Genomic DNA, 13,464 nt, shown 5'->3' with positions numbered 1-13,464 from the left:
TACAGAATTTTCCACAGCTTGTTGTGATCCACACAGTCAAAGGCTATGGCATGGTCAATAAAGCAGAAATAGATGTTTTTCTGGAACTCTCTTGCTTTTTCCATGATCCAGCGAATGTTGGCAACTTGATCTCTGGTTCCTCTGCCTTTTCTAAAACCAGCTTGAACATCAGGAAGTTCACGTTTCACATATTGCTGAAGCCTGGCTTGGAGAATTTTGAGCATTAATTTACTAGCGTGTGAGATGAGTGCAATTGTGCACTAATTTGAGCATTCTTTGGCATTGCCTTCTCACTCTGCCACGTGCGTACTGATTCCTACTCTACATTTGTACCCTTCTTACACATACCCTGAATCTCCGTTCAAAAAGCACAGCTTGGTCAGAAAGCCCATGCTTTCCTTACCCCTCCTGCTACAGAGAGTTTCATGTCAGGAACCCAGTCAGTTCCTAAAATTCAAGGTTAGCAACAGCCTACGTAGATTAGAACATAACACTTTGTCTCATGTTTCTTGGGCTTATACTTGGCTTATATTTTCAATGCCATTTGGAAGAGAAAGCAAAACCTTTCCATCCCACTTTCTAGAATTCCCATCACCTGCTAGATAGGGATTATATTGTTGAAAGTTAGCAGGGCTTATTGTAAGACAGAAGGAATTAGTATTAACATAAGTAGAGCATATTATGTCTTTCATCAGAGGATTCTTTTTAGATTATGGCCAGCCTGATACATCTGCCTCTTGGGATTTTGGCGTAGGCTAAACAATAAAGTTCTAAAGCCCTATATAAGCCTCTCTAGGAAAAACTTACAGTCCGATCATGGTTAGTGTCTCCTAAAGCTTTTTTTTTTTTTTTCCTCTTATGAATTCACTCTCTCAATCAACAAATTTTTATTGAGTGCTATGACTCAGTTTGGGATTCTATAACAAATTGCCATCAACTGGGTATTTAAACGACAAACGTTTATTTCTCACAGTTTTGGAGGCTAGTAGTCTGAGATCAGGGTATGAATGTGATGAGGTTCTAGTGAAAGCCTGCTCTGGTTCACAGAGCTGCGTTCTTGTTATATCCTTGCCTGGCAGAAAGAGAGTGAGAGAGCTCTCTGGGGTCCCTTCCTTAAGGGCACCAGTGTCATTCACAAGACCTTCCCCCTCATGACCTAGTTCTGTCAGAGCAGAAGGAAGTTTCTTCTACCCTTCTAGGTTCTTCTGGCTGGTCTTAGAATTAAATGGCATGAGACAGATGAACAGGAGAAAATCAAAGTTTAATATCGTCTATACACGGGTGAGGTCCAGGAAAACTAAGGAGTTTGCCACTATAGTTGAAGCCCTCACCTTCAGTACAGTCTTCAGTTAAAGACAAAAGAAGGTGTTGTGGGTAATGGTCTAGGAACTCAAAGTGGAGGAAAGCAATTCACATGGAGATGGAAAAGCAACTGTTTGGTGAACAGGTATTTGCTGAGCCCTGCAGAGACAATAGGACCCAGAGAGGAATTTTGACATATGGACTTTGCTAGGTTCTTCCCTGTCTACACACTTAGTTCATACTACAGTTACCTATGGTGGTAGCTCCTTCCCTAGAACAAGTCCTCTATCTACAGGTGATGCTATTAGGAAGAAGGTCAAAGTTTCTTCCTAAGTCTTTTGGGCTTTAATTATTTTTAGCTCAAAATAATCCACAGGCCAAAGAGTTATTTTAGGGTAGCAAATTTTGCTCCCCTCTACTTCTGAAAAGTCTCACCTCCTAATACCATTACATTGGGCATTAGGGCTTTCCCATGTGAATTTGGCAGGGGAGACATTAATATTCAATCCATTGCAACAGTAGTGTTGAACAAACCAAAATCCCTGCTTTCATGGAGTAAACGTTCTCATGGAGAAGACAAATAAGTAAATCGATAGATACCATCATATTATATAGTGATATGTGTTATGAAAATAAAATAAGGCAGAGTAAGAGAGTGAAGAATGGTAAGATCAGCCAGCAGGAAAGACTTCCTGGAAGAGACAGCTTAGGAGCAGAGACCTGAGTCACCTGGGGAGACGAGCAATGTGAAGATCTGAGGGCAGAGCACTGTAGGAATGGGGAACAGCAGGAATAAAGGCTTTGTGGCAGGAATATGCTTGGTGTGTGTAAGAAACAGCAAGCAGATCAGTGTAGCTGTAGGAGCATGGGTGAGGGAAAGAACAGAGATGCAGCTAGAGAAGATAATGAACATCCCATAAACCACTGGCTACTTTTGAGCAAAAGGGCAGAACCTGATTTATGTTTTAAAAATCTCACTCTGGCTGCAGTGTGAAAAATTGACTATAGGAGAGAAGGAATGAAGCGAAGTGAAGGAGTCTGGGTTCTTCAGGGAAAAAGAACCAATAGAAGGAGTGAATGAATGAGTGAATTTATTTGTCTGTTTGTTTGGAATTGGGTCACATTGTTATGGAAGCTGAGAAGCCCCATGATCTGTAATCACAAGCTGGAGATCCCAAGTCCGAGTCCAAAGTTGAGAGAAGACCAAAGATTCAGGCTGAAAACAGGCTGAGAGCAGATTCTCTCCTACTCAGGTTTTTCTTCTATTCAGGTATCCAGTGAATTGTATGAGGCCCACTCACAATGAGGAGGGAGATCTGCTGTGTTCAGTCTATTGACTCGAATGTTAATCTCACCCAGAAATAACCTCAGTCACACCCAAAAACTTGTGTAACCAAAGATGCAGATACCCCGTGACCTAGTCAAGTGGACACAAAAAATTGACTAACACGTGGGGAAACCAGTTAAGAGGCAGTTGTGTACACTGCTGAGAGATGGTGTGATGGTGGCTTGGACCAGGAATGTGGCTCTGAACTTGGCGAGAGGTTGCTAGATGCACTTTGAAGGTCTGGCATTCGGGTGGGAGAAGTTAAGAATGACACTGAGGCTTTGGGCTTGAGCATGTGAATGGTGGTGTGATTCTGCAGGTGGAGAACATTGGGGAGAAATCAGTTTAGGGGCCTGCATACAGACTTTGGCTTTTGACCTGTTAGTATTGAGAGGGCTGTGAAACCTAAGGGGAGATTTCAGGCACAGATAGAGAGACTAGAAGATAAAGGGCAGAACTAGAGATAAAAACTGGGGAGTCTTTATTATATAAAGGTTATATAAAGTCAGGGGCTGGATGAGACCTCCACGGAGAGGATTAGATTGAGAAGCCACCTGAAGCCTGAGCCCTGGGTCTGCCCAGTGTGAGAGATCAGGAGGGAAAGAGAACCTAGCCAAGGACACTGAGAAGAAATTGGGATATGGTTTCCCGAAGCCAAAGGAAAAGTAGGGGCTCAGTAAGGAGGGAGGGATCAGTGTTTGAAAGGCTGAAGGTGATTAAGTAAAATGAGGCCTGAGCATTTTCCACGGGATTTGACTGCTTCCTCTGTATTTTTCCCATGTGATAGAATAGGATTGGCCCCTGGTGGCACCCAGAGCCCATCCTTCCCATCAGGGAGACTGCTAGTTGACTGATGAAAATGCTTTTTCCTTGCTTACTCACGGAACCCGAGTTTTATCCAGGGCGGTAATATATCTACCTCCTCTGAAGCTAGACATAATTATAGCCCAGTTCTAGTCAGTTAAGGGCAAACAGAAGGCATGGAATGGGGATTTTGGGGAAAGTTCTTTAGAGTGGACTAACTAAGCTGGTTTGAGTGCCTATTTCTTTTAATTCATCCCTTCTTGCCTGACACATAGATATAATGGCTGAAAATCTGGAAGTCATCCTGACAACATGAGGACAGGGGATGCTCCCTAAGGAAGGTGGGTAGGGAAGCTGGAAGGAGCCTGGATGGCCCAGTGATATTATTGAGTCTCCACGCTAGGCTTGGGCTTTTTATTTCTTTTTTGTAGAAGTGTGTGTGTGTGTGTGTGTGTTAGTCATGCAATCATGTCCAAGTCTTTGCAACCCCATGGAATGTAGCCCACCAGGCTCTTCTGTCCATGGGGTTCTCCAGGCAGGAATACTGGAGTGGGTTGCCATTCCCTTCTCCAGGGGATCTTCTCAACCTGGGTATTGAACCCGGGTCTCCTGCATTGAAGGCAAACTCTTTACTAGCTGAGCCACCAGGGAAACCCATATAATACATATATACATATATATATATATAATTTTTTTTTCTGTTATTTGACAACTGAACCTAATCCTAAGTGATACACTAGCTGTGCAGTCTTCACCTTGGGTCATCTTGCCAAAGCAGTCCTTCTCACCCTGTACCGTGAAAATAAGAATAATGTGGGGCTGGGAGGCACAGGGTCTAGGACCATCTCTGCTAGTTTTCTATATAGTGGTGGGGTTTTGGCCAGATCCCTGGAGCTGTCTTTAAACTGCTTTTTTCATCTATAAAAAGGGCCTACTCCTGTCCTTCTTTTATGACCTGATATTTTTTCTTCAGCATTAATTTTTCTTAGTGATCAGTGAGCTGCTTTAGCTATGCTGCTTGTAGTAAATGTGAACGCAGTACACCTCTGGGACCTGGATTAGGTCAAGGCTGCGGGAGAGAATTAATGAGCCACAATAAAAACCAACTCTTACAGAACTTTAGCTAATAAATAGAGAGCTTTTATTAATAAATAGAAAGCTAATAAATAGAAAGTCTTTTGCGTGTGTGCATGCTCAGTTGCTGTCATGTCCGACTCTGCGACCTGGTGGACTGTAGCCAAACACCTCTGTCCATGGATTTCCCAGCAAGGATACTGGAGTGGGTTGCCATTTCCTTCGTCTTCCCCACCCAGGGATTGAATTCGTGCCTCCTGCATTGCTGGAGGATTCTTTACCACTGAGCCATCTAGGAAGCCTCCTTAGTCTTTTAGGGGCTTGAAAGCCAAGCCCAGGAAAGCAGGAAAACCAACAGCAAAAATTTCAGGTTTAAGTGAAAACACTTGATGAGTTTAACGGTCTGGATTTGCATTACCAAGTCAAAACACCTGTGTTAGCGAGCTGGGTGATTTGCGCAAGCGCCAACGCGGTTTGCGGAAGACTTCCGTAGTACCCGCTAGAGATGCTGACCGAACCTCCATGTACCCCAGGGTCGTAGGTCGACCTCGATGGAGACTGGCTTCCTGCTCAAGACTGATGCTTCTTCAGGTCAGTAGGACTGATTTTGGACCCTCTCTCTCAGAGGAAGAGAGAGCGTATGGGTTGTGCCTGTGTGGGAGTTGGGGTGGGGCAAGGAGCACTGAGAATCCTAAGAGCGGGCCGGGGAATCGTGTTTCCACTCAAAGAGAGTGATTTTCAGAACGTCATCTTCAAGCCCTGGTAGTCAGACCTAAAACGTCACCATACATTGTGCTGGTTCTGAGCTGTGTCCACCGGAGTCTGAGGTTTTCTCTTGTTGGAAACTCCTGAATAATTTGAGAGGTAGGGAGAGGAACCGCCCGGGGCTGAACTCCCCAAGTCCTTGTCAGTGCTTATATTTGCACAACTCAGAGCAGATTACAGCGTTCATCACATTCCATCTCCATAATTGCCCTGTGAGGCAAGTTGGACAGGTTCAGGGCTATTATCTGATCCAATCCTGTTATTCTTAAGTTTGTGGAGGAGGAGGCCTGCAGTAGAAGTTAGATGAGGCTAAACCCTCCAGGCCTGCAGCTGGCTGGCGCGTGAGGGGAGCAGAGTGGTGCGGCAGGCCAGTCTCATGGGAAGCTGAGAGGGCCCTGCGCTTCCTTGGGCTTCACTTGGTTTCTCTTCACCACTTGCTCCAAACGTTTTGTTTGTAAAGCTGAGTTTGTGGGACTTACTTGGCGGTCCAGTGGTAAGGACACCATGCCTCCACTGCAGGGAGCACTGGTTCGAACCCTGGTCGGGGAACTAGATCCCACCTGACCCTGGTGTTGCCAAAATAAAGAAAAGGGTTCTATAAACAAGAGCTAATCGCTATAAATTACATGGAAAGCGAATGATATTACAATAATATATTAATTTGTTTTATTTATTAATAAATATTATTTTTTTTAAAAAAGATGGTTTTTTACCTTGTCAGGGTAGGAGTGGTGGCCTCCTGGGACTTTCTGTATCTGGCAAAGGGAAGCCACCTGGTTCTGCTTCAGTCCCAGGGAGGATCTGCCTCTGTGTGTTTAATGGCAGCGATCTGGGATGACTTTTTGTGTTACTCTGCCCAGTTTACATTTGGAAAAAAAAAAAAAAAAGAGGACCTAGGAGGCAATGTCTTAGCAGATAGGCAAACTTGTAATGCTAATAGAAGAATTTCAGGCATGATCTCAACTACATCTAAATTTAAAAAAAAAAAAAAACAAAAGATGGCCTGGCAAGTAGGTGGGATGGATATGTTAGAGTCAGAGAGCTCTTGCCAATAGCTTCAAGCCATGGCACCTTGGAACCTGCTCCATCTATGCTTGAAGCCTGCACTGGCTGCTGCTGCCTCTTCTGGATAAGATAACAGGAAAAGGGCCTGGAGCCAACCAGAGAGACAGAGGGAAGGCCCCCATCCCAGGGATGAAGAGTGACGATGGGGTAATGGTTCAGAATGCCTTCAACACAACATTGTCCTGCTTGTTCCTCTCCTGTGCTAGCCCCACCTCCTAAGTGAGAATTCTTTCATTCATTGAACTTAGAATGAAACAAACTTATCAGAGTGCCCGTTATGTATTCACTGAGATATAATAAGCAAGATGTGCAAGATCCTTGCCCTTAGAAGAGTTAAAAACAAAATGACCCTTGTGAGAAGATGGATGAATTAGAGTTGTCCATTCTGAAGGAGATCAGCCCTGGGATTTCTTTGGAAGGAATGATGCTAAAGCTGAAACTCCAGTACTTTGGCCACCTCATTCGAAGAGTTGACTCATTGGAAAAGACTCTGATGCTGGGAGGGATTGGGGGCAGGAGGAGAAGGGGATGACAGAGGATGAGATGGCTGGATGGCATCAGTGACTCGATGGATGTGAGTCTGGGTGAACTCCGGGAGTTGGTGTTGGACAGGGAGGCCTGGCCTGCTGCGATTCATGGGGTCACAAAGAGTCGGACACGACTGAGTGACTGATCTGATCTGATCTGATCTGATGTAGGGAGGTCACGTGAGCTGAGCCCTGGAAGATGGAGGCACAGCTAGCCATGGAAAGGGCCAGAGGAAGAACCTTCCCGATTGAGGGAACAGAAAGGAAAGTTACTCTGGGATGGGAAAGAACTCTGCCCATAGAGGGATAGAAGGGCTGCCAGTGTGGCTGCGGGCAAGAGAAGTGATCAGGAAGAAATGTGAATGACTCCGCCAGGCAGGCAGGATCTGGTGAAGGCTGGACCCTGTGGTGTAGGTTGTGAGAACCCACTGAGTGATTCCTTGCAGGAGAGTGGCTTGGCAGAATTTATATGAACAAGGGCCACAGAGACAGCCGTGGGAGAAGGTATTGCATGTTGGAGCTGCAAGATAGAGAGTGGAGAGTGAGTGTGGAGACAGAGGGATTCTTCCCCAGCGTCTGCTACGGGACTGCACCTGGGGAAGCAGGTATTGCCTTTATCCCACCCTGCTCCACAACGTGTCATCTTGTTCCTGAATCTGTCCCACTGCTTGCTATTTTTTTTTTTTTTAAGAAAGTGTCTGCTGTTCTCGTGAAACTTCTGCTAGTCATGAGTAACAGTCGTCACCGTGAAGGATTTTAGTGATTTTATAGATTTAAGATAGATATAAGAATGGACCCCTAAGATCAACTCCTAAGAATATCTAACTATCTGAAGACCTGTCTTGCCAGTTTTCCCAGTGCACAGTGTCTAACTTCTGCCCTCCATCCTGAGCTCCTTCAGGAGGTGGTGGAGGTCAGCAGCTGCAGCAGGACATGGTTTAATCCTTGTAGAAGTAGATGGCAGGTGTCCACGGCAAGTGCCAATTTGTGGTTGACAATGCTATCTTGTTCACACAGTTTGGGAGATTATTGAAGCTAGGGAAGAGATCTGTTCATCTGTTAATTACCTATTCTACAGTTCTACTTCTTTGATCTGTGAAAGAGCTACCAAGTTAGGCAAGTTGTGTGATTAAAAGACTTGAAAGGTGTGCTTGAGCGGGAGATGAGTAGAGCATGGGGGTGACTCATTGGAACACTAGCAAAGCTCATTAAAATAGAGCTTTGCTACAGTATTGAGCAAAGGGGCATCCTATTGAGAGCAGCTTCTGGCAAAGAGTCACTTACAGTTGTAGGCATTTTTTCTGTTGTATCTGGCGGCAGGTAGCCACATTCCTGTCTGTCTGTTGGCCACCTCCCAACACCCACTGCCATCCATATACTCATATAGCCTCTCTTCTGTGGCTGCCACTTCTGTCCAGTTGCTCCAAAGACCATCTAGGCACTGGGAGTGCTGGGGACTTTGCCTCATGATTAGACAAATGCCGCTTGGCAAGAATGTCCTAGAAATTAGACCAGAGAACATTTAAAGGTTATTACCAGTGCAGCATAGAACAGACATTTCACTGTTGGTGCTACGGGGCTGTCCTGCCTCTGGTTCTTCCAGTGGCTCTAGTTCAGTTCAGTCACTCAGTCGTCTCCTACTCATAGCAACCCCATGAACTGCAGCATGCCAGGCTTCCCTGTCCATCATCAACTCCCGGAGCCTACTCAAACGCATCTCCATTGAGTTGGTGATGCCATCCAATCATCTCATCCGCTGTCGTCCCCTTCTCCTCCCACCTTCAACCTTTCCCAGCATCAGGGACTTTTCCAATGAGTCAGTTCTTCGCATCAGGGGGCCAAAGTATTGGACTTTCAGCTTCAGCATCAGTCCTTCCAATGAATACCCAGGACTGATCTCCTTTAGAATGGACTGGTTGGATCTCCTTGCAGTCCAAGAGACTCTCAAGAGTCTTCTCCAACACCACAGTTCAAAAGCATCAATTCTTTGGCACTCAGCTTTCTTTATAGTCCAACTCTCACATCCATACATGACCACTGGAAACACCATAACCTTGACTAGACAGTCACCATCTGCAGTGATTTTGAAGCTTCCAAAAATAAAGTCTGCCACTGTTTCCTTTGTTTCCCATCTATTTGCCATGAAGCGATGGTACCAGATGCTATGATCTTAGTTTTCTGAATTTTGAGTTTTAAGCCAAATTTTTCATTCTCCTCTTTAACTTTCATCAAGAGGATCTTTAGTTCTTCTTCACTTTCTGCCATAAGGGTGGCGTCATCTGTATATCTGAGATTACTGATATTTCTCCTGGCAATCTTGATTCCAGCTTGTGCTTCATCCAGCCCAGCTTTTCTCATGAGACTTCCCTGGTGGCTCAGATGGTAAAGCGTCTGCCTACAATGTGGGAGACCAGGGTTCAATCCCTGGGTTGGGAGGATCCCCTGGAGAAGGAAATGGCAACCCACTCTAGTATTCTTGCTTGGAAAATCCCATGGACACAGTCCACAGGGTCACAAAGAGTCAGACACACCTGAGCGACTTCACTTCACTTCTTCACTCTGCATATAAGTTAAATAAGCAGGGTGACAATATACAACCTTGATGTACTCCTTTCCTGATTTGGAACCAGTCTGTTGTTCCATGTCCAGTTCTGACTGTTGCTTCTTGACCTACACACAGATCTCTCGGGAGGCAGGTCAGGTGGTCTGGTATTCCCATCTGTTTCAGAATTTTCCACAGTTTATTGTGATCCACACAGTCAGAGGCTTTGGCATAGTGAATAAAATAAACGTAGATGTTTTTCTGAAACTCTCTTGCTTTTTCAGTGATCCAGTGGATGTTGGCAATTTGATCTCTGGTTCCTCTGCCTTTTCTAAATCCAGCTTGAACATCTGGAAGTTCATGGTTCACACACTGTTGAAGCCTGACTTGGAGAATTTTGAGTATTACTTTGCTAGCATGTGAGATGAGTGCAATTGCGTGGTAGTTTGAACATTCTTTGGTATTGTCTTTCTTTGGGATTGTAATGAAAACTGACCTTTTCCAGTCCTGTGACCACTGCTGAGTTTTCCAAATTTGCTGGCATATTGAGTGTAGCACTTTCACAGCATCATCTTTTAGGATTTGAAATAGCTCAATTGGAATTCCATCACCTCCACTAGTTTTGTTTGTAGTGATGCTTTCTAAGGCCCACTTGACTTTGCATTCCAGGATGTCTGGCTCTAGGTGAGTGATCACACCATCATGGTTATCTGTATCATGAAGATCTTTTTTGTGTAGTTCTTCCATGTATTCTGGCCACCTTTTCTTAATATCTTCTGCTTCTGTTAGGTCCATACCATTTCTGTCCTTTATTGTGCTCATCTTGCATGAAATATTCCCTTGTTATCTCTAATTTTCTTGAAGAGACCTCAAGTCTTTCCCATTCTATTGTTTTCCTCTATTTCTTTACATTAATCACTGAGGAAGGCTTTCTTATCTCTCCTTGCTATTCTTTGGAACTTTGCATTCAAGTGGGTATATCTTTCCTTTTCTCCTTTGCCCTTAGTTCTCTTCTCAGTTATTTGTAAGGCCTCATCAGACAACCATTTTGCCTTTTTGCATTTCTTTTTCTTGGAGATGGTATTGATCACTGCCTCCTGTACAGTGTCATGAACTTCCATCCATAGTTATTCAGGCACTCTGTCTATCAGATCAAATCCCTTGAATCTATTTGTCACTTCCAGTGTATAATTGTAAGAGATTTGATTTAGGTCATACCTGAATGAATGGTCTAGCGGTTTTCCCTACTTTCTTTAAGTCTGAATTTGGCAATAAGGAGTTCATGATCTGAGCCACAGTCAACTCGCAGTCTTGTTTTTGCTGACTGTATGGAGCTTCTCCATCTTTGGCTGCAAAGAATATAATCAATCTGATTTCAGTGTTGACCATCTGGTGATGTTCATGTGTAGAGCCTTCTCTTGTGTTGTTGGAAGAGAGTGTTTGTTATGACCAGTGCATTCTCTTGGCAAAACTCTTAGCCTTTCCCCTGCTTCATTTTGTATTGCAAGGCCAAATTTGCCTGTTACTCCAGGTAGCTTTTGAATTCCTACTTTTGCATTCCAGTCCCCTATAATGAAAAGGACATCTTTTTTGGGTGTTAGTTCTAGAAGGTCTTGTAGTTCTTCATAGAACCATTCACCTTCAGCTTCTTCAGCATTACTGGTCAGGGCATAGACTTAGATTACTGTGACACTGAATGGTTTGCCTTGGAAACGAACAGCGATCATTCTGTCATTTTTGAGATTGCATCCAAGTACTGCATTTGGGACTCTTATTGACTCTGATGGTTGCTCCATTTCTACTACTGTGGGTAAGAATCCCTCGAGTGGCTCTAACAAGCTCTCTCTAGCTACCAACCAACACCCGGAGTCAGCATCTATCTATCTTCCCTAACTTATTCCTGTCCTGCTCTGAATCTAGTCGTGTGATTCTAACCCTAGACTCTGTGGATGTATTATCCTTCATAATGACCAAAATGGATGGTATTTCCAGCTTTCGATCCTCAGCTTTTCCTAATGACCTCAGACTAGATTTGTTCTTCCACATCTTCACCACTGCAGAACCACAGGCAGCCCCAGTTGCTTCAAAGTCAAAGTTAGTTGCTCGGGCGTGTCCAGCTCTTTGGGACCCCATGAACTGTAGCCCACCAAGCTCCTCTGTCCATGGAATTCTCCAGGCAAGAATACTGGAGTGGGTTGCCATTCCCTTCTCTAGGGGATGAGAGATGCCATTCCCTTCTCTGACCCAGGGATCAAAACTGGGTCTCCTGCATTGCAAGCAGCTTCTTTATTGCCTGAGCCACCAAGTAAGGAAGACTTGGGCCTCTTTGGACACATCTTCTGCTCAGTCGAGTTATCCCATCTGAGGAATCCAACTATCAGATCTGAAATAGCTTTTACCTTTTCTCTCAGGAGTATGAATATGTCCTTGTGCAAACTGGACTCACAGTTGGCCCTGATATTCCAGGATTTCCAAGGCATGCATGAAAATTAGATCTAAGTTGGGACCTACATGTCACATGTACAAAAGACTGTGTGAGTACCTGTGGATTGTAAAAACAACCTCCTTTCTTCATAATCATTTCCTCCAAACCACTAATTGCTTTATGCTTTCTTGAACTTGAAGAAAGAACATTACTCAAACAGCCACTGAAACAGATGAGTAGATGGTGCCACACATCTGAATCACCAGCGCTGCTTCTGAATCTTGATTGGCAAGGTTTCTGTTCTCCCTCTGGCTCTCTGGACGTCCTTGTGTCAGAAGCCCTGAAATGGGAGTAGACTCTGCACAGAGAGGTGGCTTTCTCAGCACCTCTCCTCCCTATGGATGCCATCTACTAAATGACATTGTTGAGCTTCTTCCTTGCTCTCTGAAAGAGTCTCATTACTAACATGATTAAAAGGAAACATTTCAGCAGAAACAAGCATGACTGTGTTGCTCTTTAGGAGGCTAGGAACCAAGCCACCCAATTGCTGATCAGTCATTTCTGTGTATCTGGAGAGAGGAAGGAAAGTATGATTCAATGAGGTTAATTCTTTCCTAAAGCATATGAGGGGCTTCTCAGGTGGCTCAGTGGTAAAGAATCCACCTGCCAAGCAGGAGATGCAAGAGATGCAGGTTCGATCCCTGGATTAAGAAGATCCCCTGAAGGAGGAAGTGACAGCCCACTCCAGTATTCTTGCCTGGAGAATTGCATGGGCAGAGGAGCCTGGCAGGCTATAGTCCAGGGCGTCACAAAAGAGTCAGACATTACTTAGCGACTAAACAATAGCAACAAAAGATAGAAGAGGAAGCAGGGATTCCAGGCTGGTGGTGTTTTGGTTTTGGTTTTTGGTTTTCTGATAAGGGTTGACGAATGCTTAAGTTTATGCTCATGTATATAATTGAAGGAGATGTGAGGGAATCAGTTGAAAGGCACATGGATAAAAATTTTTAAAATCAGAATCCATTCTAGAAACAGAAATGTCCTTTTCCTACGAGAAGGTGGATGTAATAAGTGTTTCCGTGTATTGCCTGTATATGATGTTGAACAGACTTTCTAATATCTGTTAGGAGTCATTTTATTCTCGTGGGGGTCACTGAAGTGACTGTGCATGGCAGCATGGCATGGAGAGGCAGTAGGGACAGGGCACTAGGCTGAGAGCAAGGAGACCTTGGTTCCGTATCATGTGAGAACACAAGGCCAGCGTCGTTCTCTGTGTGATGAAGACCCAGGGGCTGATCAGGCCCTGAGCAGTGAGTTAATGAGTGCAGTTAGGGCTGGAATCCCTTAAAGACTAGCTGCACTCCCAGTAGACATGAGCACTGGCCATGAATTTGGTGCACAGGGAACGAAACCTGGTCTGTTGAATGTAACCCCTTGCCTCTTACACGACATGTCTTCTTGGAGACATCCACCCTACCCCTGCACAAAGCAAGCCCTTGGCTCCTCATTCTGTAGCATGGTGGGAGCTATGAAATGCTTAGTGGACCACCCATGCCCACCATCACCAACTGTATTCGTGTCTACTGAGACCCTTGGGCTCCCGTCTGAGATGTATCAGTTTCCCTCCCTAGAG

At 44.7% G+C, this 13,464-nt stretch overlaps 1 protein-coding gene across 2 annotated transcripts in view; it reads left to right on the top strand.

Moving 5' to 3' along the window:
• Positions 1 to 4,929: 4,929 nt before the first annotated feature.
• Positions 4,930 to 13,464, top strand: part of MIOS (meiosis regulator for oocyte development) — a 286,003-nt gene continuing 277,468 nt past the window's right edge. Inside the window, exon 1 of one of the 2 annotated variants that reach the window (XM_086397702.1) lies at positions 4,930 to 5,098. The gene's annotated coding sequence lies outside the window, so the exon portion shown is untranslated. The remainder of the gene's footprint in view (positions 5,099 to 13,464) is intronic. The other variant, XM_086397701.1, reaches the window with a different exon arrangement.

The sequence above is a fragment of the Bos grunniens genome, chromosome 4, assembly GCF_055505025.1.
Source record: "Bos grunniens cultivar Pamir isolate PY7600 chromosome 4, Bosgru_T2T1.0, whole genome shotgun sequence".
NCBI classification, from domain to species: domain Eukaryota; kingdom Metazoa; phylum Chordata; class Mammalia; order Artiodactyla; family Bovidae; genus Bos; species Bos grunniens.
Note: the sequence above shows the minus strand (reverse complement) of the source record. Positions and strands in the feature narration are given on the sequence as shown.